At 39.8% G+C, this 25,744-nt stretch overlaps 1 long non-coding RNA gene across 1 annotated transcript; it reads right to left on the minus strand.

The window, feature by feature from the left end:
- Positions 1–57: 57 nt before the first annotated feature.
- LOC130601957 (uncharacterized) lies at positions 58–24,284 on the minus strand. Its single transcript, XR_008972778.1, has 3 exons — positions 24,079–24,284; positions 3,169–3,224; positions 58–176 (listed from the first exon to the last, which is right to left on the minus strand). It is a non-coding gene; the product is annotated as an uncharacterized LOC130601957 (long non-coding RNA).
- Positions 24,285–25,744: the final 1,460 nt, after the last annotated feature.

Here is a 25,744-nt window from a genome sequence, read left to right on the forward strand (position 1 = left end):
TGACTTCAGGAAGAGTAAAGAGTGGTGCTGCTAACAGAGCTGCTCAGAGGGGTCAACTGGCGTTTCACCTGCATGATCTTATTCTTGGTGTTGGTATCTCTGTCATTTCAAGTCATATTGAGCTGTAGCTTAGTGTGAAAGATGCTGAAATGATGGGATTTCTTTCTCCCCTCTCTCTATAGCATAAAAAAAATAAAATTTACATTTCATGAACTATTTGCCAAACCTCACATTATAAAAACCTTCTTTTTAAATGGATAGATAATAAAAAGGAAGACAAAAGGAGACAAACAAATTCAATATTTAAAAGATTTGCTCAAAATACAGTCCTTCCTTTCCACAATACTTTTTTTGTTAAACCATGAGAAATACAAGTCTCATCTAACCATAATCCTACCCAAAAGATACAGGCAATTAGCAACAAATGCTCAAGTAAATGTATCTGTTCCAGAAAAAGGTGTCATAAAAAATGTTAGAAGTAAAATTTATTACCTCTGCAGGCAGTGATAGCATTTCCATTGCCTCCAGCTGGAGGAGGACGTGGTTCCTAGGAAGTTCACTGCAGAGATGTTTATCTTTATATCAGCAAGTCTAGGAGAGAGGGCTCCATAGTCTTCTACGTGAATGCTAAAGGGAATAAAGTGCTATAAATCCCCATTTCTGCAATGATAAGAACTCTGGCCCCAGTTGAAATATATAGCACTAAGGTACAGTTATATAAGTTCGGAAATCCTAACAACATCTCTGAGTATCCACATCTGCAGTCCTACCACAGGTAATCTTCCAAGGCTCTTGTTACAACTGTGGCTTACATAAGCAGCCTGCTTCAGTGTTTGCTATCAGATCGATCAAATATTTCACTTAATATTTATTGACTAAAGAAAGTCTCAGACTCTTTGTTTTGGCTGTAAACAGAACTTACCAAATCCACTGTTGATAATCTTCAAGTAAAGACTGAATTATCTGAGAATTTTCAAATCATTTCATTCAAATCATGACTTTCAATTCATATAAAAACAGACCCATAAGGACTTCCTTAACTTGGCTTTGGTTTGGCCTAATGAATAACTAGTCTTTCAAAACTCTCTAATGGTTAAAGGTAGTGGCAAGGCATCATTTTAAGAATATAGGTGAGCAAATTTGTTGATTCTTCTTTCTCTCTTGTGTGTTTTACTCACAATTTTTTGTTACTTATGACAGTTACAATTGTGCATGGGACTGAAGATATGGCTGTTCACTTTTAAACCACTACTAAGTCAAGCATCCTGACTCACGTAATGGGAGGATTCTTTGTTTGTGTTCCCAAGGTCTTTCCAGCAAACCTGTGACTGAAAGCCCTCTCCCCAAGCTCCTCCCAAAGCTGTGCACCAGAGTGCCTACGGACTGCCTCCCTTTCCTCCCAGTCTGCTCCTGAGCTCCATCTCTGCTGCTCAGTCTGCTCCCTCTCTCCTCCACACATATCCCTGCCCAAAACAAACTCAACCAGGCTCCCCACCCAGACCTTTTACATTCCTGAGCAACCTTACAAACCTTACGTTTGCCTTTGTTTTGGGCAGAGACGTGTGCTGAACGGTCTCCTGGAGCTCAGAAGGGCGGTGGTTACACCTACCATTTTCAACAAGGCTTAACCCAAACTGTAACAAAACCCTCAGTCAGGATGTAACCACTTCACAACTCTGTGTGTGTGTGTGTGTGTGTGTGTGTGGTATGCGGAAAGGAATTTGAAGAAGACATGGCCATCTTTTCCCAAATTTCCAGCTAGACAGGAGCTACCAGCAGGACTAGGTCATAGGCAGTTCAGTTCATCTGAGAGCTGCATGTAAGAAAAATATTTGATTCATAGCATTTTGTTTCTGTTGGGAGGAGAGATGCTGGCACCTTTCTGGTTTCTGCTTCAGACATCAGGGTACATGGCAGATGCAGAGGCAGCCCCAGCTTTTTCATTGTGAGCAGACATCTCCTGAACGCCAGTTTGGGAGCCAGGGAAGACATACTGTGTGTAAGGTCTGGGCATTTAACAGTCTTTTTGCAGACGAGTTTATGTTAAGGTGGGTTGTCACACACAACCAACCTTAATTCCTTTTAAATTCTGTTTATAGCATATCAAGGTCAGAATTATAAATCCTGAAACAAATCACAGGTATAATTAAAAGGAATAATGCCAGTTGTATTTTCTAGTCGTTTCAGTACTTGAAATGTGGTCTCTATACTCAATGGACTTCTCACAGATGAGTAAGATGGTATCTTTGTGAGCTGACAGTAACCTGCTTGTTACAGTTCCTTTGTTTTTACCACTAGCTTGAAATACATACCATTATTAAGCATTGTATATGGCATAACAACCTAGTTAAGTCTTCTTTTTTTTTTTTGGTATGTTCAACAGAGCTTTAGAACTATTTCCAAAAGAAATTTCCAACCTTTATTTACCCTTTGTAGATAAATTCACTTTGCTTTTTTCATGCTCTTTCTGTGGTCAATTTCTAGCAGCCATTCCAGTTCACTAATGAAACTTTCACAGGAATAGAGGATTTTCTCTACATGTCACAGAACATTTCAAAAACCAGAATGTCTTTAATCTTTCTCACATAACTTTGCAACACAAAAACCATTCTGAGAGATAAAGTATTTCCATCAAGTAAAGACAACAAAACAAAATGCGGTACAAAAGTAACACATAATCTTCCTCTTAAAGAGGTAACATCTTCCTATTTAATTGAACGTTGAATTAAATTTAGAATTTTATTTTTTAAATAGCCAAGTTAAATAAAAAATCCAGAAGTTCAATGACATGAAAAAGGTTGCAGGTTTAGTATGGTTAACTAGAATATATGTATTGTAGCAGTACAGGCAATTACTGCAATTATCAGCCTGCAGTGCTTAACTAGCAAAAATGCTGCAAAGTCAAAGCATTGGCTTTGTGACAGAACATGCATAAAGCACAGTAAATAGTAATACATGTACAGAAATGTTTAATTCTTTCAATTTCAGAGGTTTATCAAGTCGAGCATATAACCTCAGGCTGGAAAAAATGATAAAGAAACTTAGCAGGTAGAGAACGTTTTCCTGACAGGATCCCAAATCATATTAATAAATTGGGATACTTCTGTTTTGTTTTCTATTTTCCACTGAAGGTGCAGGGGGGAAAATAATAGAGAGTTTGCTTTTTACCTCATTATTTGGTGGTCCTTCCTTGAAACTTTCCAAACCAAAGCCATTTCTCGCATCTGGTTGGAACACAGATCTTTAAGACATTCAAGTAATTCAAATCAGATGTAAAAATCTAAGCTATATGAAATTCAAGAACAATATAGTTACGGGGTTAGAAAAGTCTGCAATATGGCACCTCTTTTAATCAATAACAGCCTCGGTTCCAGTTGGTCTGTAAATACAAGACTATAATTAAGAATGATCTACAGCATTAATTATTTCAATACCCAGTGTAGCTAATTACCAGATTAGTGACACTTTACATCTATAATATTAGTAACGATTTCTTATCCCTGTACTCTAGGTGAAGTCCACAGCAATAAGGTCTGTATTAGATTGTAGTTCCAATGGAAAATATCGAAGATCACTAATATCAATAAGTACTTCCTTATCTCAGCCATTTGTAACTGCTTGTATTGACTTCTGTTACATTCCAGCAGTTGTGCTTATAACCCAAATGGTAGTCATTAATTTCCATTAACTAAGTCACAACTCTACCTAATTTAAATTATTTCCAATAACTGTTCAATTAATGCCTGTTATCTGCATTTAATTTCCATTGATTCCAAAAGCTACTGTTGAGGTTAATTGCTGCTGTAAAACCATAGGTGTCATTGGGGGTCTAATCCCAGTGGGCAGCCACAGGGCCTGAATTCTCTCCTCCTGTCAAGCAGTAGGGAGCAGTGCTACACAATCTGCCATGCAAATCAATGCTAAAAATGCAATCAGCTGCAGCTGAAGCTGACCAGAAAACAGTCTTTACCTCATCCATAAGTGAGTGCTCTTCTGGAATACCATTTCAGTTGAACAGAAAATATTCGAAAGATTTCCTCAGGCTTAGCCTGTGAAAATTAATGTGAGCTACCACAGACTGTCCAAAGGAACGCAGTATTGTGGCTTGGTCCACTTCAGTTAAAAAATGTCTTCTGATAAAGACAAGTTCTAGACCAAGAGGAAAATCTGTGCAACTTCTTTAATGTTTCTTTTCCTTATTATAATTTTGTCCATGCAAATACTCTGGATGATCAATTAAAAAAAACCAACAACCTTCTCTGTAGGACCGTTTCAGATATTTTTAGATATTCTGGGTTCTTAGCAACACTTAAAACTCATTGGGATTAGATCACCATGCTAAGATATCATTAGGTATTTTACAATTACAGTCAGACTCTCCAAACCTGCCAATTCTTGAAGACAAAACATCTGCGTAAGTGTGATGTTCCTTTTGAAGAGAAAAGCCAAGGAATCACCCTGCTGAAAATTAGATGTTACTACATTTTTTGGAATGCCATTTTGCATTGCAATTTTTTTCCCCTATTTTCCATGTTATTTCAAATTGAGATCTAGATTTAAAATCTTGCTTTTATTCAAACGAATAATGTTGATTGGCCAACAGTTATTTGTTGGTCATGCTTTGTAATAGTTTTCTGGATTGTTTTAGTGCTTTCATTGGGAGTGGAAATAAAAACCATAAGACATTCACTGAGAAGGAAAAGTCTGAAACTCACTGGGCTTTGATTAGGACATTTTGTCATTAGCTTCTCTTTCTGACTGTGCCCAATGTCTTATCCATAAAGGCCCTCCAACCTAGTCCTGTACAAAAGCTGCCACACATCCCACATTGCAGTATGGTCAAACCTCATATCCAGTATGAAATGACAGTGGGATATGGATTTCCTTGAGTTTTATTATAGCCTGCTGTTCTGTAGCAGTTCTGCATTCACACAGCAAATATAACACATGGTCATTATCTACATTTGGGGCTGGAGAGGCATAAATTATCAGTGGACCTAAGATACCCAAAATTAGAAGACCGTTGGGTAGCTATCATTCCATCTGCATTGCCCAATGCACTCTACAGAAGGTTCAGCTCTGCCCTGGCTTAGAGTGCATCACTGCAGCCACATCTCAAAGTGACAAAGTCTTGGGTAATAGTTACTAACTTCACACCTGAAAGAGAAGTGGTATCTGTAAGAACCAAACTCAGATGCTGCATGTTGTGGGCTAAAGGTTAAGAGGCAAGAGCTGAGCCTTCTGGCAACCCTGACATGCAAACCTGCATAACAAGGACCCAATGCACACACCCTGTAGAGGACTGATGCTGTCAAGAGCTGATACAAAGAACTCTACAAAGGAAACCATTTACAGTGAACAAAAAGAAGGAATTTTATTTGCCTTAGAGAACTTATCTCCTGAAACCTTATCTATTAACTATTTACATAGACATCAGCGGTGATAGATATTATCAGTACTTCCTTTTGATTGCTTCCCTTTCATGCCAACATTACCTCTGCCTGGTCAGACCTGAGACTCTCCAGCTAGTCAGCTAGTCCTCACTCAAGATCTACACATCCTTCACACATAGCAGAGAGGATGGTACAGGTAAGTTTGACCCTATACACAAAAGGCTGGGGAAGAGTATATTGGATAAGTGGAACAAAATGAAAGCAAAAATATGATAGATTAAAGGGAACTCAGTTTGATGTCACAATTACCACTTGCTCCAGTTGGTGAAACTCATCCTGTGCTCTGACATGGCATAGAAAAGCCACGTTTGTAAGATCTCAAGGATTCAACATGCATAGCATTCCTATTAGTATTTGCAGGTCTCAAGCCCATTTTCCTAAATAATTTAACTTTGAAATCACAGACTATGGCCAATGTTTTGTTACACAGCACCTGATAGGTCATAAATGTTTTTCTTTTACTTCCCTTTTCAGAATTCCTCATGTCCTCTGGATATTCAGATTTCCCCTATAAAATAATCATTTTGCTCTGCAACCTCCAGAGGTTTCATCCTCAACAGTTAGACCCTCAGTTATAAAATCTGCAGCTTTTCATGCTCTGCAACCTGGAAGCAAAAGCTGAGGATTAGTTAAGTACTGTGGCTGGTTTAGGAACAGTTGCCAGTTCTTGCAATGCCACAGCTTATGCTGTTTCCCTTTCAGACTCCAATTACCCTGGAAGCCCTGCCCAGTGGGGCAGATGCTCTCAGGAGATAAGCAGCAGCATGAAAAGTTTAGAAACTTATGCCATTGTACAACAAACTTGACATCTAATCTACTGCTTAGGTTTGTAACACACCCAGCAGAGTTAAAGTAATCAGCCACTGCAGTCCATGCACCCCTTTTAACTCTTTCCAGTGATATTCCAGACAGCCTCAATTTGCTGTAACTAAAGATGCTCCATCTATGTGTTTTTTAGTTTTGTGGATGCAGACATTCACTCAGCCCTGGACAATAACCTCAGATGACAGTGGCATCTCCCAGCTGGATTCCTCCAGCAAGGGAACTCCTGGTGTAGAGCTTTTGCAGGAATTTGGTTATACATATGGTATCTCACTACTGAGCTTTATCAAGCCTCAGGTGCCTTTAAGCATGTGCCCTCAAAAGTGTGATATTTTAAAGCTGGGTGTTGTGGTTTAAACCCAGTCAGGCAACTTGTTCACTCACTCGCCCCCTTCTTTCCCTCCCCCTACTCCCGGAGGGACAGAGAAGAGAATCAAAAAGAATGCAACTCCCACGGTTGAGATAAGAACAGTTTAGTAACTAAGATATAACACAAACCACTACTGCTACCACCAATAATAACAATGATAAAGGAAATAACAAGGGAAGAGAATATAACACCTCAGCACCAGCCAACCGATAACTCGCCCCCCAAGCCCGACCAAGCACTGACCGATACCTCCTCCAACCCTGCAGTTTCACAGCCTTTCAGGCTAACTCCCAGTTACATCCCGGGCATCACGTGCTGTGGTATGGAATACTTCTTTGGTCAGTTTGGGTCAGGTATCCTACCTCTGCTTCCTCCCGGCTTCCCCTCCTCCCTGGCAGAGCATGAGGCTCACAAAGTCTGCGACCAAACCAAAACATCATTGTTATCAGCTCTGTTCCCAGGCTGAAAGTCAAAACACAGCACTGCACCAGCTACCAAGAAGGAGAAAAATGACTGCTACTGCTGAACCCAGGACACTGGGGAAAAAGGTTGTATTTACTGTGTTTAAGTACTTTAGCTGAGTGAGGGTTTTCAGGGTTTAGTTTTAGTTTAAAGAAACAGTACTTGAATTTGACTTCTGTACCAACTTCTGTTCCTAAATCTGTTTCCTAACCTAGCCTTCAGTGACTAAGGTATCTGAATGAGTGGCAGAGACTTAAAACAACTACCTTTGGTAATTCTCTAAATTCCTAAATTAAAAGCACTCCTCTGAATACATAAATGGTTTGTCTGTTTCACATAGACCAGGAAATCAGGACCAAAGTCCAATAGAAAAAAATGACATATCAAAACATCAGCTGAAACATAAGGTTCCAGCTGTTTCAAATGCCACTAAAGCACAATGATTATTGCTAACATAAATAAAGCAAAATCTTAATCCAGCTTTATCAAGGAGTTACTAACCATAGTTCTCTGTTCTTCCAGTAGTTTTATGAGAAAGCACATTTTCAGAAGCAAGGAGAAGGGTGGTATATTAGTCACCACTTTCTCTTGTACTGTAAAAACACCCAAACACCTCCAAATGCTTCTAAAAAACAACTGAACTTGGTCAGTTCATACAAAGTAGGAAAAAAGCTGTCAAGCCATCATCTAAAGTATGTCCTTGTTAAGGGGCTTGGCTTGTGGTGGGTTTTTTGATTGGACAATGTCACTTCCTTGTGACCACTACAGATGATAACAGTTGCAACAACTTTATGGTTGCTAAACCAAAGGAATAGCTGGAATTTTTTAAATCTTTACAGCTTCAATACTGGGCTCGGGCTGACGTTTTGTACTTTAAAAGCTATCTTTAAGCAACTAAATAGGTGACAAAGCACTCCAGAGTCTGGCAAGACAGAGTAAAAAGAAATCAAAGCCTGGAAATGCTGAGCCACTGCACTTTTGCTACACTCCATGATTGTGGTGAAGGGTTCAGGTTGCTTCATTTGCAGACTTGTGGCTCCCTTCATTCCAGTAACAAAAAGTGCCAATAGCACACCTAAATTAAACCCAGCATCTTGTACATTCTATTTAGGGCATCTTTTCCTCTGCCCCACCACATCTTCGAGCACAATGCCAGTTCTCTCATGCCATCTGTGTGAACTTCCCTCCACTATTTCAAAAATGCCTTTTTTCCACTGCTGGGATCCTCCACTCAAGGAGAAAACTTTCAAGGTTTGCTCAGCGAGTAATTATTTTGTTAGCCAAGTGATCACACACAGTTACTCTTTCATTTATTTCTTGTTTCTCACCACAAAGTTACTGAGAGTACCCTAATTCTAGCTTTTTTACAATACAGTGTGGCAAGCAGGGGAGGAAAAACACTGAAGTTTGATGCTCATGTGTTACTGCAATTCCTTAGCATTCCAAAGACTCATTCCTAATGACTAAAGGAAAATATTTTAAGGACACCAAAGAGAATGTCTGAAGCAGGATGTGGCACAGGGAAACCTGAGCTATCTGGAAGTGAGTTCACTCTTACTGGAGCAGTGGAACCACAGAGCCAGGACTGTTGAAGTCCAGTAGTGTGCTGCCGGGATAAAGATGTTCTGCTTTTGGAATCCAGTGGGATCTCTTCATGGCAGTTAATGAATGATGTTTTAAATCACAGTAAATTTCACCAGGACTTGTGCTTCTACACCTTTTAGGAGATTTTAAACTCTTGCCTGTAGCTGTTTATCCAACAACTCTGTAGAGTCTGTAATATTCCAGTAGCTACCAGGAACTCCTTGGAACTGGCATGGGGATAAGTTAACAGGGTGCAAAGATTTGAAAATTGAAAAAATTACATTTTTACTGGACCTGCAGAGGGATTTAAGATTATATGTTTCTATTTGAGAAATGGGGATGACTGAGCACTGACAAAGGCTGCCCAGAAAGGTTGTGGATTCTCCATCCTTGGAGATACTCATGAGCTGTCTAGACACATCCTGGGTAACCTGCTGTAGGTGGCCCTGCCTGAGCAGGGAGGTTGGAAAAAATGACCTCCACAGGTCTCATCCAGCCTCATCTTTTGTGTGAATCTGTGAGAAATACCAGAGTTCGACTATTTATTTAAAAAGGATGTGCAACTGGTAGTTCCAGATCTAAAAATCAAGTTTCTGTATAGTCAGGTAGTGACTATAGACGAGGTACTTGGGTAACAGAGTGATGAGCACAACAGGACTGAATTGAAATTAAGCAAAAAGGAGAGGTTCCAGTAGCTCTGTCACTGTTTGTCCTTTGGGGTCCCATGCTAATTCATCTTTCCCCTACTATAAGCTATGTGGTAGATTCACTGTTAAAGTGTATGGAAGGCTGGGTGAACAGCTGGAACACACTGTCTCTATTTCCTCTTTGTAAAATACAATCTCTTGACCTTAGTAAGTTTATTTTACTGTTTTCCTACTGCAAGCAGCCTATATAGAATCATAGAATAGTTAGGGATGTAAAGGACCTTAAGATCACCTAGTTATGTTTGAATGGTAAGGTAGCTTATAGAGAAAAATATCTCCTATAATTGCTCTGCAAACTATATTGTTCTTTAATATGAAGACAACAATGAAGTCATGTCATGAACTTACTGTTACCAATGCAAATAATTACAAAACCATAAGAAAATGAATGCACACAATAACCAAAAGTATAAACTCACCATTACTAAATAGCACTTCATAACACTGGATCCAAATTATTACTGCCTCACCAACACAGCCACAATATCCAGATTCAAAAAATCCTCCACTCTACAAATTAAAGGAAATAGATAGTTAAGAAAGCCAATGTTTAGTGCACAAAGTGCAACCACCAGTTTCACTACAGCACTAAAGCATGGGAATGAACCCACATTTTAAAACCTGGTAACATTTCCACTCCCTGGCATGCATGATCTGTACCTCCTTGCTCTCTATCCATTTGAAGCTGTGTGTGTTGAGAACACAGAAGCTGGGCAGCTGCTTTGCTCTCCACAACGGCCTCAGATGCTCTGCCAAAAACTTCATGTCTCCATTAGAGAATTTTCAGGGCTGGGATTTTGGCTTCCTACCTATCTGCAAGACACTTTATTGCTAACAATAAATAGAAAATTACAGATTAACAGTAGAAATCTTGGTGAATAAAAAAGAAACAAAACCATGGCACATGGAGGTCTTGTGTTAGGACCTGTCTGGCAGGGCTTATTACAGAGAGGGGCTAAGACAGCAGCGGATGTTCACAGCGGCTCTTCTCTATGGCATCATCTCCTGTGCCACAGGTAGAGGAGCAGGCCTTGATGGAGCAGCAGCTGTGCTTGTCTCTGAAGGTCTGGCAGAGGGGAGATAACCAAACTTACAGGCCTGACCCCACCGAGGTCACCCATGCCCCCCAGCCCTCTCTGCTAGCCTAGAGAAAGGAGGCAAAGAACAGGAATGCAATGAGATACTGGGGGGGTGGGGTGCAGTGCAGTGATACAGCTTCCCATATTTGCAGGGGGTTGCATGTGAGTGTTTGTACCTCTCTGAGATTTAAGCAGTGCTCATGCATCCCTGTGGCTGGGCAGGCTGGGCATGAAATGCTCTCCTAGTAGAAAACAGAGGTGAGGGAGGAGGAGAGAGGATATTCCTTTTTAATTCCATTCTTCCAAGCCTTCCATCATCTTTCGGCTGTCACCCTCTTGGACTGTTCCAAATTTTAATTCATGAACATACCTTGCCAGCCAACAGTGCTCTAGGCCTCTGAGGATTGCCATTAGCTGTCCTTTCCTCTGAGCAGCTCTGTCACTGCCACCCCTGTAACTGAAGATAGATCCTCCCTTTCCTCTGTGTTTTCTTTCCATGTGCCAAGAGATACCTGTTATAACTTCCAAAGTATGTTGGCTGTATAGCATTCCCTGATTACCTTCCTGTTGTTGTATTAACTCTATAAATAGGACAAAACCACACCTATATAGATGATGTAAGAGAATTACATGTGTATGTTTTGCTCTGAACAGCATCTCCAGAATGAACAGCTGCTGATACTTTGCTGGTTTCATTTTCCTTGTAAAGTTTCCTCATTTCCCAACACAAGGGTTTTTGCACTGTATGCAGATGGCCAGGTGTTATTATCATTCCACCCACATGCCCCAGCCCAGGAACAGTCCTGCTTCTGGCAAAATTCAATCTTTTCTCATCTCTCAACCCATGTTCATCTTTGTATTGGTTTTTAATTAATCTATGGTTAGCTGAGGTTCCTGCCATAAATCAATGATTTGCTTTCAATTCTTGTTAAAGATTTTTCCTTTTCCTAGATTTGCAGAGTGTTGCTCAGGAGCTGCTAACAGCACACTTTTCTCTCATTATCAAATCAGAGAGGAATGGACTCAATGAAGCAAAAAACATAAACCCAGCACTGAGGACCTTCAGGCCTAAAGGCTTTTCTATCTGCCCCAGACATGCTGCAAATGAAAACATGGGGTTTTGCCACTTTGAATGCTAAAGGTCAGATCCTCTCTCGGTGTAAAGCACCACAGCTCAGTTTTGGGATGCAAGCAAGATGTCCTGATTTACACTGATTATTTATTACTTATTTTACATCCTGATTTATTACTATATATTTGGCACTATATATTTCTAAATGCAAGTTTTCCATAACTTTTTATTTTGGTAAGGAGTATATTGAATTCTTCAGGGATCTCATTGTGGATGTCTCTTTGTGCCTTCCTGAGCCACTGTGCTCAGCATCTCTTAGCACCATTATTGAATAAAGTTCTAAGCATCATGGGGTTAAATTTATAAGCCCTTTTCAAACAGAAAACAGTCTTAAAAATCCCCAAATTTCCTAATTGTGTTTATTTTAAAAAGGTGAACAAAAGAGTGATGAGCATACCTATTTGTTCTCTTAAGAGGAGACTCAATATTTATTCAAGGAAGGAAAATCAAGCTATAACACTTTTTAACGTGGTTTATCAGGGTGACCATGGGCACAGAAAGATCTGTGAACTGCATGCACCAGAACTGGGCCCAGTTATGGCATCCTTTATGGCTTAAGCCCATGCTCACTGTACATGTGTATTACATTAAACTTTTTCCTTCTCCTTTTCTCTAGTTACCCTTCTGTGCATTTTGGTCTCTATTTTCAGAAAACTGAATGCACAGTTCTTATGATTATGCGTGTAATCAATTAGTTATTTAGGTATACAACTACTGTGACCAGGTATGCAAATCTCCAAGTAGCTTTTGCCATTTTTCAATAATTTAGCCCTTTGTCATTTATACATCCACTTTTGTTCAAAACTCTAAGTTCATGGAAATCTACCTCATTTGAAACATATGTGTCGATACATATGAATTGCCCAAAAGTGTCACAAAGAGAAAGGATAACCTTGTTGTCAAGGCAGGAGAGCATGAAATCTGGATTCCATTCTGAGTTCTGCCATACATTTCCTATGTAACCTTGAGCAAGTCATGAACTGTAACGTATCTCAGAGTAGCTGACCTACGTGTAAAGCAGACAGAGCCATCCTTGCTTTGCAAGGTTATTGAGATGTTTCGTTTGTTATTGCATATGCAAAGCATAGAAAAAGCTAAGTGGAAGGTGCTAGAGGAGTATAAGATATCAGTAATGGTATATATAGTCACAGTAATAAACATGATATATATTAGATGATAGATGATCATAAAACTGTGAGTAAAGGGGCAAAAATGGCCATTGAGAAGGAAGAAAAGGGAACGGCAAACAAATTCAAGCAGGGGGATGAATGAGAACCAAACAGGAATGGTGAGCATGAGCAGGTATGTGAATAATTAACCTCTATATGGCAATTTTTACTGTCCAACCTGGTCTTGTCCTTTTACTAAGGGCCATGGTGTCAGAAACGTTTGAGAAGAACTGAGCTGGTTAATATGGCACCACCCACCTCACAGTCTGTCCGATGGGCATGAAGTATTCTTCATTTTTCAGGATAAACCTAACAGCAATATTCATGCCAGGTATTGGCCAAAAGCTGGTGGAGAACATTGTGTTATTGAAGTAATTCACATAGCTCTCAAAACACATAGCAATTCACGTGTTCAGTTAAAAAAGTACTAATATTTGGGGGTATGGTCTTAAGGGAGCCCTATAAATCATGATGTATTCTGAATACAGTTCCTTTTAAATATTAGCTAATTTTGTCGCTGACCTATATATGGCATTCACATTATTCACATCATCAGGAGTCTAGAGCAGACTGATTGCGGTATGTGGCCCAAACTTATGACTTAATACAGCAAAATGTTCAGCATCTCAACTGTTTAAATGTTATGTCTTGGGCCCCATGTAGCAAATTTCCATTTTTATTAACAAACTCTTTCCTCCTGAGAAATGAAGCAAAGCTTTTGAAAATATATTAAAGATTAAACATTATTAAAGAGAGAAAATACTATTAAATAAATACATTTAAAGATTGTATCTCTTTGCCTCTGCAGAACAAATTGATGAGTATGTCACATGTGATATTCCTTGGGATGATTTCGAAATCAGAATTAAAAATGAACATAAAACAAACAAACAAAATTCTGGTACAGTGAGGCTTCTGAGCTTTGGGCAAATAAACCTTTATACATACCTCTAAAGGAGATGGTCACCCTGTGAGTCTGGGGACAGTGGAGCCTCCTGCTTCATTGCACCCACCTTCAGTGCTGTTCTGGTCCTTCAAAGCAGCATCCTGCATGGAAAAAGCACATTGATTCCCACCAACAGCTTGCAAATGAGGAAGCTGTGATGAGCCACAGTGAGCTGCTGCAGCATGCCGGCCTCCTGAGTCCCCTGGAATTCATCCCTGTTTGAATCAGAGCATGCCTTTTGGAAACAGATATCATCTTGATTTAAAATATTCCGGTGAGGGAAAATATACTATAAATTTTGGGACATTATTTCAATGGCTAATAAAACTCAATTAAAATTCAGTGATGATCAGAATGGAGCTTCACAGGGGTCCTTATCACCTACAGAGGAGGTGAGATATACTATTTTTATATGTGAATTGCGCCCGTATGACATTAAGAATTTTTAATTACTGACTGCAATACAAAAACATTGGCTAAAAACCCAGCCAGCAGAATGATTAGAAGAATTACTATTCCCTTCCACATCTTGTGATGTGTTTTTTAAACCTATTAGACATAATCTGAAAAATGGAGATAACAGACATGTGCTGTGGAAGTGGTTCCATGACACTTTAGCTGGTCTTTATTAGTCTAGATGAGCAAAGTCAGTGGAAAAAAACAGGCACTTCTATGACATGATTCACTGGCTATTAGGCATATGCCTACCTTAGATTTAGATGGATGAATCATAGTAGTAGTATGTGTGGCAGTTAAGAAAATTTGGGCTGTGGCCCTAGCTCTTAGCAACCAAGAGAAGGCCAGATGAAACAGTTCTACCTGATGGGAAATGATCTACAAGACAGCAGAGTGGAGGGAGTCAATCTTCAGCTCAGAGCCATGGTGTTCAATTGCTGGTGTCTGCAGTGCTGCAGGGAAGTGTGCTGAAGCCATGTCACCACTAGCAAGTACTGACTCCTGAAAGAAGCAGATTTGTCCAGCAAAAATGTTGGAGCCAAGGTCCCAGCCTCCATGCTTCCAGTGCTTTAGGGATTTTACTTTGGACCAGAATTAGTCTAGTCCCACTGGTATGTAAGTTTAGTTCACTCCTGGAGCTGGAATCAACCTCAAGTGGTTTGGATGGATCTGAAAGGAATCAAGTCCATGTGCTCTGCAATGTGAACCAAAGCACAGCAAGAGGAAAAACCAGAAGATTCACTGCAGAGCCAAACTCCAGGTGCACACTAGATTAGTGTAGAGACATCCCTTTGTGACAATAACTGTGTGGAGCTGTGCACAACGCTTGAGGCTAGATTAGTGGTCATTATCTTCTCCATCATAGACCATAAGATGCTAGATGTTACATGTCCCCAGAGCCAAAGCAGGTAGTCTGCTGCTTTTTCTGTCTTGATATGCGTGGTTGCTGATTCCTGGCAAGTACAGGTAGTAAGTTCAGAACTGCAGTGCTCACCAGCTTTGGATCAAAGTGCTCAGGGAGCTACTCTAACACCCAGTGCCTCTAGTGAGGTGTCTGCCTGGATTTCAAACTATGGTTTAGAAACTGCATTCTGAGCGAGCATTTAATTGTCTGTGTTTCACTCTATCCTGAATCCCTGATCAAGCTTACAGATCAGATTGGCTTGGTCAAAACCATATGTTCAGCAAAACTAGGCACTGCAATCCTTTCTTCATTCATAGCACAACATAAATACCTACTTCCCTCTCTGCTTGTGCTTTTGTGACTTTACAGGCTTTAGCGGCATGTGTCGCTTTACACTTTGATCTTGAACAGAATTTCTTCCAGCACTAACGGAGGTAAAACTGCAAGCTCTTCAAATGAGAAGTCTGCCTTTCATTTTTCTGTAAGTGTTGTACTCTATAAAGCTAATAATAACAAATAATACAGAGTTACACAGGTGGAAACTTAAAAAAGAAGAAGTCAAATGAGAAACACAACTTTCATCAATGTCTGGGGTCATCACTGGAATGCTAAGAGATCTTTTCATTTGTAGAAGACTCAGTAATTGCAGGAAGAATATTGTCTACCCCCTTCTTCACTCTCCAGAGAAATTACCTAATAGTTTCCAATCGAGATGGCTTTCAAAAGAATTTGCTTTTGATTCAGTCAGCATCTCAGAATAAGGAAAAGGATTTTACTCTTAAGTTGTAACTTTCAGTAGTTGTCTAACGCCAGGTGAAATTCACACCATTCCTCTACTAACATATGCTTCTTAAATTTTCTCTCCCTTTGATATACATCTAATATAATAAATAGGTGAAAATAATAATCTGCTGCACTTCTAACCCAAGATCCAAAAAGTTTCTTAAGAAACTGGATTTAGTTTCCAGAGATGGAAGCTGAGGCAGAGGGAGCTCTCAGGCTTTGGCTGGGATCACACAAGCCAGGAATTGACCTGGGATTAAAACCCAGGTGTGCTGTTCAATTTCTGCATACCATCCTCTAACCAATACTACCACCCAATTCCTCTCTCTTCAGCTACACCTGATTTATAGCAGTGCTGGGAAAGTGTTATTTTTGTGCAAGGTTCCAAAGCAAAGCAAGTTGTCTTCCTTAAACCTGTTGAATTTTGAAATGCTGCATTATTTTGCTTTTAGGGATGAGAAAATGTTTATTCCATCTGCCAGCTCCTATCACAGAAATGATACTCTGATAAATCTCAGTGCTTAGGATGTCTGCTGTCAAAAGATAAGGTCATTAAAAAGAAGAAAAATGCAGTTTGAAATGGAAAAAACGCTCAGTTATTTATCTGACAAATACAGCTGAGGGAGATGGTCTTCCTCTGATGAAGCTTTTTTAATGTGAGTTGTTAACTTGAGAGTGGCTTGTTGGTGTAGGCATGCAAAAGTCATATTCAGAGTAGTTGTGTGACCTAAGTAGGAAGGGCCTGTTTCTTTTAACAAGGCAAAGCCCAGCTCCAAAGAAGTGATAATAGAGATGCCATTGACGACAGGGATGCACGCAGAAGCCACAGAGAGTCCTCCTTTTGTCTCCAGGCACATCACAAGGACCATAATTCTTTCACACACAGAAAGAAACAATTTCCGGGCACTTGAAGGAAGTTCAGTTGAGTCCCAGATAGTGTAAAAGTGTAAACTAAGAACATTTTTGTTCATACAGAATAAAAATACACTGGTTGCAAGTCTCCATGTATGTGGATATCAAGTTTTGGGGATTTTTTAAACAGAAGTAGAGAAAATCTTTCTCTGCTTCCTCCCCCAAAATGCCTTGGGAACTTGCTGCAGATCCCAACTGTCAAGTTATAACCTTTTTGGTTCGGTCTAAAATACATCTATATTTTTCTCCTTCCCAATTAGATAATCTTTGTATTTTATTCACCTCAGGTCTAGCTGCATCACTTTGACCTCTCTGTGAGGCCTGGGTCAATCCTGAAGATGCTGGGCCACAATTCTTAAGAAGGAAACTTCAAGTTCTTTCTGCTTCACTTCCCCTTCACATGTCTGAGGCAGTTAACGTTGCTGCCCCATAGTCTGCATGGCAGGATCTGTGTGCTAGCTGTGGCACCTATTGTCTGCATTTTTCCTCTCGTTAGTCTCCTTGACCTTTTATTGTCTTACTCCTGCAGTGTCAGGTCAGACTTAGTGTAGGTCTCCCTTCACTAAGGACCCCTTTCCTTTCGTGGATCACTAAGCAGGACAATTGCTCTATCCATCTTTTCAGGGTCTATTGTCAAGCGCCCCCTGAGCTGAGAAAGGTTTGATTCACTGAGAAACCATTTTGGTCAAAGGGAAACCTGACTATGTGTCCTTTTAGGAACTCTGTCTTAATCACTGACTTTTTTATCTGGGATATGAAGAGGATTCAGGAGATCAAAAGGTTTGGGAGTACATGGGTTTGACCACATTTTTCCTGGAAATAATGGGAAACCTCCACTGAAAAATGAGCTCCGTTACAATGGGCAAACAAGAAGGAAAGCCACATAGTGTTCCCACAGCATTTTGAATCATCAGACCTTCAATAGCTTCCATAGAGAAGGGAAAAAGTAAACAGAAAATGTAAATGGAATGTAATAATTAATGGACCTAAAGAAACGGACTCATTTGATTTGCGCATAATTGGAGCCTTAAAAAAAAAAAGGTAGAAAGAAATCGATGGAGAAGGCTGAAGAATGGAAGTTCAGTGTGGCTGAGTACACGATGGACGTGTGTGGTTACTCAGGACTAGTAGCTCACCTCACCTTTACAACTGAATTTACATTCAACAGCCCCATGCATTTTCCAGGAACCTTACAGAGATCTTGCTGGAGCACCACAGTGGAACTATTTTGGGTTTGAAGGCCCTGACTTAGTATTCAGCCAGATTCTTCTAATGCCTTGAAGACTTCTTCCTGAATTGAAACCCTGACCATTATTTACTATTACAAGGCCTTATGTAACTTATGTATGAAACTTGAGTTGACGAACTTCCAAGGAAGTTAACCAGCAGCAACCATTCCCAACCTGGCAATTTCTTGAAACAGAGATGTAGATGCTTCTTCAGGTGCACAAATTTCAAATCATTTGGTTCTGGGTCCTAACAAAAACCAAGAAGAATTATGATGTCTTTTTTTTCCTGTAATCTAACTAGAAACCTTTACCTACTGGTGTGTCAGAATGCTTTTTTAAATGAACGAACATTTCAGTCTTCCTTCAACTAGCCATTACCTCTGCACAGAGTCAGCTCAAGCCTTTGCAAAAGCAGAGTTGAATATTGCTTTGTAAGGATAAAAGAGAGGAAAGGGACTAGTCTTGGGGTAGGAGGAAAGCAAAGGGAGGAACTTGGACCTAAAGTCTTGGAGAGCTGGACTTGTATTCCTGCTATCAATAAGATGAAAGGAAAAAAAAATGTAAGCAGAAGCCAGTGCCTCAACTTTTTCCTTTGACCTAGTCAGAATCAAGAGGGAGCCAGGCTGTTTTGCCTTCCTCCAGCAACCTACTTTTCCTAGGTGTTATCTGACCCTTTCCTTACTCCTTTAATGCTTTTAACATTGATAATTAAGGATTCTGCTTTAGAAAGTACCCCAGTTTAGGCAGTAAACTTCAGTACATCTTTACTTGAGCTGAAGAGTCATCTGGACATAGTGAGCACCTCTGCCCTGGTTTTTGGATGAGGAGCTACACTGGCTTCAAACAAGGTCAAACTTTCAGATTAATCATTCTTCTCCAGTAAGAAGGGAAAAAAAGCCTCTTTTAAAAATAGAAAACTCAGATTAAAAGAGAAAGTCTTTCCAGCCATGAAGAGTAAAAAATGACACCATCCACATCTTTGATGTTTCAGGTAAAGTTAAGTGTAGAATTGAATGAGATGTGAACCATTCCTGTTTTCTACAGTGAAATTGTTAAGCCTGATGTTTCTTGGTTGGGAAACAGACATAATCTTTGTGATATTTACTTCAAGTATGATAAGAAGAATTATTTTTTTCCTTTACTGTCATATATTATCACTGAACAATTGTTGAAGGAACAAAAATATATACAGTAACTTCTGTGCACCTTAATTTGCTCCTGCTGTTTGACTTCCCAGTGTCAACCCATCACTTAATGTCAGCAGCATTACTTTCTTGTCCACATTACCAAGTCCAAGTGTCCGGGATATTAAATATGCTTGCAATTATATGTAAGAGGAAGGGAAAAAGTGATCCAAGCATTTCCTGTACTGTAGAAACACCTGAATATTGTTTCAGCTGAACTGTGTCTGACTTGTTGACAAAGTTCCCCTCCAAAACAGTCCTTAGTCCTGATCCTTAATGAAATACCATTTTTTTTGTTAATGATTCTGAGTTTTACGAACCCTTTCAGCTTCATTAAGAGAGCTTTTCTGGATAGGTCTAAGGATGTAACCACCCCAGACTCTGAGCATGCAGCAATGCCACCAGCTTTCACCTGGTACTGTACTACAGAAGTTACTTTCTCACTTTCTCATGGTTCTAAGGGAGGGATCTGATCCCAAGCTTGCAACTGTGGTGCATCTTGAATGGTTAAAAAACTCTGGTCAAGACATTCCCCAGAGGAAATACCTTTAAGAGAGAATGAGGAATTGTTTTCCATTTCCCTGGTGCCTAACAATAAAGCTGTTGATAGAGGTTTCCCTCTGGATCCCTCTCAGTTGTTTGCCACCCACCTCTAATGTTACTCCTGCAGCTGACCTGTTGAGAGATTCCTGTGAGGATTCCTAATATGTTCTGGGCAAAACCATAGAATCAAAGAATCATAGAATGATTCATAGAAAGGACCTCAAAATAGTTTAATTTCAACCCCCTGCCATGGGCAGGGACACCTTCCACTAGACCAAGTTGCTCAAGCCCTGTCCAGCCTGGCTTTCAACACTGCCAGGCATGGGGTGGCCACAGCTTCTCTTGGCAACCTGTGCCAGGGCCTCACCATTCTCACATCAAAGAACTCCTTCCTTATATCTAACCTAAAATTCCCCTGTTTAACAAACCCATTACCCCTTGTCCTATCACTACAGTCCCTGATGAAGAGTCCCTCTCCAGAGTCCTTGTAGGCCCCCTTCAGATACTGGAAGGCTGCTGTGAGGTCTCCACGCAGCCTTCTCTTCTCCAGACTCAAGAGCCCCAATTTTCTCAGCCTGTCTTCATATGGGAGGTTCTCCAGCCCCCTGATCATCCTCGTGGCTTCCCCTGGACTTTCTCCAGCAGCTCCATGGCCTTCTTATGTTGAGGACACCAGAACTGCACACAGTGCTGCAAGTGGGGCTTCACAGGAGCAGAGTAAACTGTTTCAAATCCTAGCCTGCATTAAATGGCAGATCCCAGGTAAATTATGTGTACATCTTCTAATTGTCCTACATGTGTCACATTTCCTGCATTTTGTGGGAGATCCCATATTGCTCACTATCCTATGAGTTTCACACCATAGCTAACAGAGAATTAGATTGAGAATTTAACTTAGCACAATTCATTTGTCCCACATAATTTGGAAGGTCTCATACTTCCTTCTCTGTAAGCAGATTGGTGAGGGCAGGACATCCCAGCAAACTAATGGTAAAATGGTAGGGTCACCTCTTCCATTAACACATCTGAATCTGGAAGAGGATAATTTACTATTCCCACCCCAAGCTCCTGTTGAAATGAACAATCCCATTCCTCACAAAGGACTAGTAGCTCTGCTGCATATTTAACTGGAATGGTAATATCGCCAGTTGCATAGTTGAAGATGTAAGAATTATCATATAATTGAGCTAATTGCTTCCAGAGGGAAAGAAACAGAAAGAAGCTCCAAAAAGGTATTTGAAAATCAGACTTTACCTCTAAGTAACACCGTTTGCAGAGCTTTCAATGTCAGGTGGAACATAAATTATTGATTATTCTTTCTTGTAAGCATGTATATTTTCTGTCTTCTGTTAAATCTTTTCTCCCATCTATTGGGTCATGCTAACAGCTTCTATAATAAAATGTAGTACATACAGGTGACCAAAATGACTGTGTATTCTGAAGAATTAGCTGCAGTTAGTAACTGTTGATGCTGCATTCAGCGTTGCATTTTTCTAGTCCTGAGACACTGAGTAAGTGCAAAGCTGTGTTAACTCTTTTGTGATAGCTGGACCAGTAGCTGGTGAAAGTCAAAGGAAAGATCCCCATTAACTTCAGTTGTCTATGAATGAAGATCTTGATATATATAGAAAGCCCCTGAAAGCAAAGTTTTGTTTTTTTAATGTATTGTCTCATTTGTTGAATAGCATGGCTTACTGCCCAGTGTTACGGCAGTGCACAATGACTATTCTTCCCACCCATTCTCCTTCTCTTCTTTCCTCATTAATCAGTGATGGATCACATTCAAATGTTTTGGAAGTTCTGTCTGGTTTTGATGTGATGGTACATAAAAATATCTACCAAGTAGTTATTAGGGTGCTTGGTGTGGCTGCATTTGTCCTGGGGAAACCTTCCCCTCCTATCTGAGAGCAGCAGCACATTTTGTGGGAAGGTTGGCAGCTCTACAAGGTCTTCTTTGAGGGGGGCTCCACTCCCTCTGCCCCAGTGGTACATCCATCATTTTTTGGTTTTCCTTTCCAAAATGCTTTTCACAAAAGTCACTTCCTTGTTTCACATTACTCCATGCTTTGTGAATTCAGACTGAAACATGCTGTGAAACAGATCCGTATCTGGTGTAAATCAGCATCATCCTGTTGCTGCTCTCAGCAGCAGAATGATGCTGATTTTTGGAGCTACAAATTCTGTACCCATGGAGAGAGAATCTTGCCCATGGACTTCTGCACAAAGGGGCAGTTTTGGTGGAATAAAAAAGGATTCATGTGTTTTGGGAAGAGATGTTAGCAGGAACAGCAAAAGGAAAATACCACCTACACAAGGTTTCACTTCATGGATATTAACATCTCTGTTCTGCCTAATACAATAATTCTGGATGATTTTTTTTTTTTCTTTTTTTGCTGTGACAACCCTCATATTGTTCACTTCTGGGTACTAGAAATTGGTGCCAAGCAAAAAACAGGCCCAGGCTGCTAACTGTAGAAGAGAGCTCAATTAGTATCATAAAATAACCATATATAAATGTCTCTTTTGCACTCCCATTCCTTATATAACTCACCACCCCAAGCACCTTTTGAAAAAGTGGCTCAAAGTTTATTCAAGGATGCATTTGGTTAGATTTATAATATTTGTCACTTGTTGGCCAAAAGTGACATAAGGGATTTCAATGTGCTGCTTTTAACGTGGTGACACTGCCTTTAATTTAGCATTAGTGATTATATATGTTTGACTGTCAAATCACTGTATGTAGCTTTTGTGGTTGGAGGCTTGTTTTATCTAAGAATTCTGCTGAAGCTCTTCCAAACCAGAGCTCTCATGTGTATAATTATATTGTATTTTCATTATATAAACTTTATTTTTAAGACTGAAAACATATGAAATGATTATGGAAATGTGCATTCTATAAAACATCACCATGTATTTGTGGGTAGAGAAGCTTATAACAGAAATCAAATGTTGTCATTAATACATAGGTACAAGATTCATCCATGTGACCCATAAAACTAATGATGGAAGAGAGGGATCTGAAAAAGCATACAACTGCTCTTCAGATTGAAAGATATTTGTAGCACCCTTTTCTATGCATTAAATGGCACCTACTTGATACTCTGTGGAAGTAGATGTCATAGCCTGCTGTTGAACAGTACTTGTAGATCCAAGTTAGGTGTTTCCAAAATACCTTTCAAAGTGACACTTCAAAAAAATAATAATTACTTCATTAATATGTTTGATTGGTGCAAATACAGCTCTGTTAGAGACCTATTTTGTTGCGAGACAACTATTTTGGTTGTTTGTCCTACAACTGTACACTGGGATGATGTCCTTAGATTAATTTCATTGTCTTCTGTCACAACCCAATGAGGACCTATTTCCATTTTGAATAGGTGCCACACAGTCCAACATTTTAAAAGATCTGCAAGAGAATATTGTTTAAGGCAGAAGCAAATATTATATCCAACAGCAAGATCTGGCTGGGAGGGATAAACTGTGCAAGTTCTGAGGAAGCTGTCATCACCATCATGTCTACAGTCTGTATCCATTCATAGATTTTTTTTTTTATTAATAAGGCTGTCAAGCGTTGTGCCTATGTTATAAATGGGGAACTGAATCACCATGTAAATTAAGCAATTTACCAAGAACATACTAAGCATGTCCATATAATTTAGCATTTGAATCCAATTCTCCTTTTGCACCTTTACTCCATTTCGCTATGTAATAAGCTGTCCTTTATTTCAAACATCTTTGGTAGCTCCCTATGTAATCCAAGATTTTTTTCCTCTCTGCCTCATTAAGTTTTGCTTGATTAATAGTGACTCTTTAAAAAAAATCCACAAATGAAATAAAGACTCTAAAGGGGGTGCCATGAAAGCAAACCATTGCTTATATATATATGTGTATATATGCACATACAAACATAGCACAGAGAGCAAGACAGATACACACATTCATACACAGAGCAAACTAGTGGATACAGCCATCATCAGAACAATCTATGAATCATCTAAGATAAATGCTAACTCTTTCAAGGCAATCCTATACAATAGATCAATAAACAGTATCTTCACTTTGAAGCTGGGAATTCAGACCCAGTCATTTGCAAGCTAAAAAATAGGTCAAGGAATAATGGTGATAATTTGCCTTATCACCAAGCAGTGTGTGTGACCCTTGTCATCTGTAAACTGCTGACAAGCCCACTCATGTGGGCTGATTCTTCTGTAGGGGTCCTTGATGTTACAGTGCTGTAAATCCGAGTGGAAAATCAGGGCCAGAGTTTAAAAAATCCCTCTATGCATAACTTAAAAGTTAAGATATAATAAACTTTCAAAAAGACAACAAATGCAGAAAAATACCTGAGTCATTCCTAATCACCAGAGAAGTCACCTTAAGATAGTTTTGTGGGTTTATGTAGCAAATTTCTGCACAGCATTCTCAAAGTCCACAGCCTGAGTCACTCTAAGGTGAACTGCTCTGGGGCAGCCTGGAAACTGATGAATCTCTGTTGAGCAGTATGTATGTTTTCATAATCTTCACTTTAAGGTATGCCCATTCAACATCTAAGCTTCTGACCATTGGATAAGGAGATGGAAGCAGATGGAATGTGATTTCAGCATTTGGAAACACTCTGTGATTAATCTCTTCTTTAAGTGTGCTTATGTTTGAGGGACTTTGCATGCAGGCTGTCTCCTCAATGGTATGTTAAACTCTCTGGTCCAAAGAGTGCAAGAGGCAATGTGGTGGAGAAGAGGAATCCAAAAGGATGGAAAAACTGCAAAATACATTTCTTTAGAAGCACTGAAAAGGAATTTTAAAGGTTTGAAGAGCCTTTCTCATTTAAAGGAAAAATAATAAACTCTGATAATTTATCCAAACTCACCACATATAATTAAACGTTTAGGGGTCTGGAGTTGCAAAACAAGAGACGGTGGTTTCCACTATCTCCACAACGTATTTAATTTGCCAGTACATCATGGGTTCAAACACTGACATCTCTCAAAATGTTTGCAGATGATTTTTGTAGATTTTCAAAGCTCTACTAATTGCACCCTTCACTCATTCCACATCTCCATGTGTGTCCTGTCACTGGTGTCTTTTAAAATTTGTCTTTTGCAGTCTCAGCACTGGTTTTTGGTATAAGGGAGGAGTTTGCAAGCATACTGTATTTTAGCGTGGCATTTAGGCTTAGCTTCCATTGTGTGTGTATTTCCACTGAAGACAATTGGTTCATATTAGGTATTCTGCAGATCCAGTACTGAGTTTCTTACCATTTCTGGAGAGCAGAAGAGAGTAGAGCTAGAAACCTAATAACTGGTTTGAAGTCAATACAGAATTATCCTCAGCTTTTCTCCCAAACTTCTGTAAACAACTTCCCCACTCCCAAAATAACTTGCAAACTGTCTTTCCTCCTCATCATACTTATATATTCCTCTGCACTTCCTGATCTTGGCAGGGATATTTCAGAAATAGCTATTACAATGGTGTTTCCACTCTGAAAGAGGAAACACTGGATGGGAGGAGTTATGAAAGGAACAGAGGAAGCAAAGCTGTTTTCATACCATCTCAAGCTCCACTTTTATAGCACAGGTAGAAATGCGTCTGGGTGAAGCATGCCACTGAGCCATAGGAGCCCCATCACACACAGCACAAGGCCAAAAGTGAATATGCATAAACCAGAGCGTGTGTGGCTCCTTTCATCATTCAGCACAGCTGATGCTGACAGGCAGCTCTAAAGTGTTGAACAAACTGAATGAATCAAGGTCAGCCCAGAGTCAGCAGCAAGCTTCCCTCCCTCCACGATTCACTGATACATGAAAGGTACTGACTGGATGGCTCTTCTGTGCAGCTTTGTGCAGAGCAGTCATACAGTAGAAGCTGCTCTGTCACATGTTTGTTAGCAATCCAAGATTTTAATTCTGAACTCTTCCATGAAACCAATAGCTATATTTTCTGGCTCTGGCCTGCCCGAGTACTTGGCCAGGGCTATGGGAATGAAATGTCAAAGCACGCTGCCTATGAACT

This window comes from Pezoporus wallicus, unplaced genomic scaffold (genome assembly GCF_028554395.1).
Source record: "Pezoporus wallicus isolate ANWC-B61680 ecotype Strahan unplaced genomic scaffold, APGP_CSIRO_Pwel_v1 contig_5967, whole genome shotgun sequence".
Classification (NCBI taxonomy): domain Eukaryota; kingdom Metazoa; phylum Chordata; class Aves; order Psittaciformes; family Psittacidae; genus Pezoporus; species Pezoporus wallicus.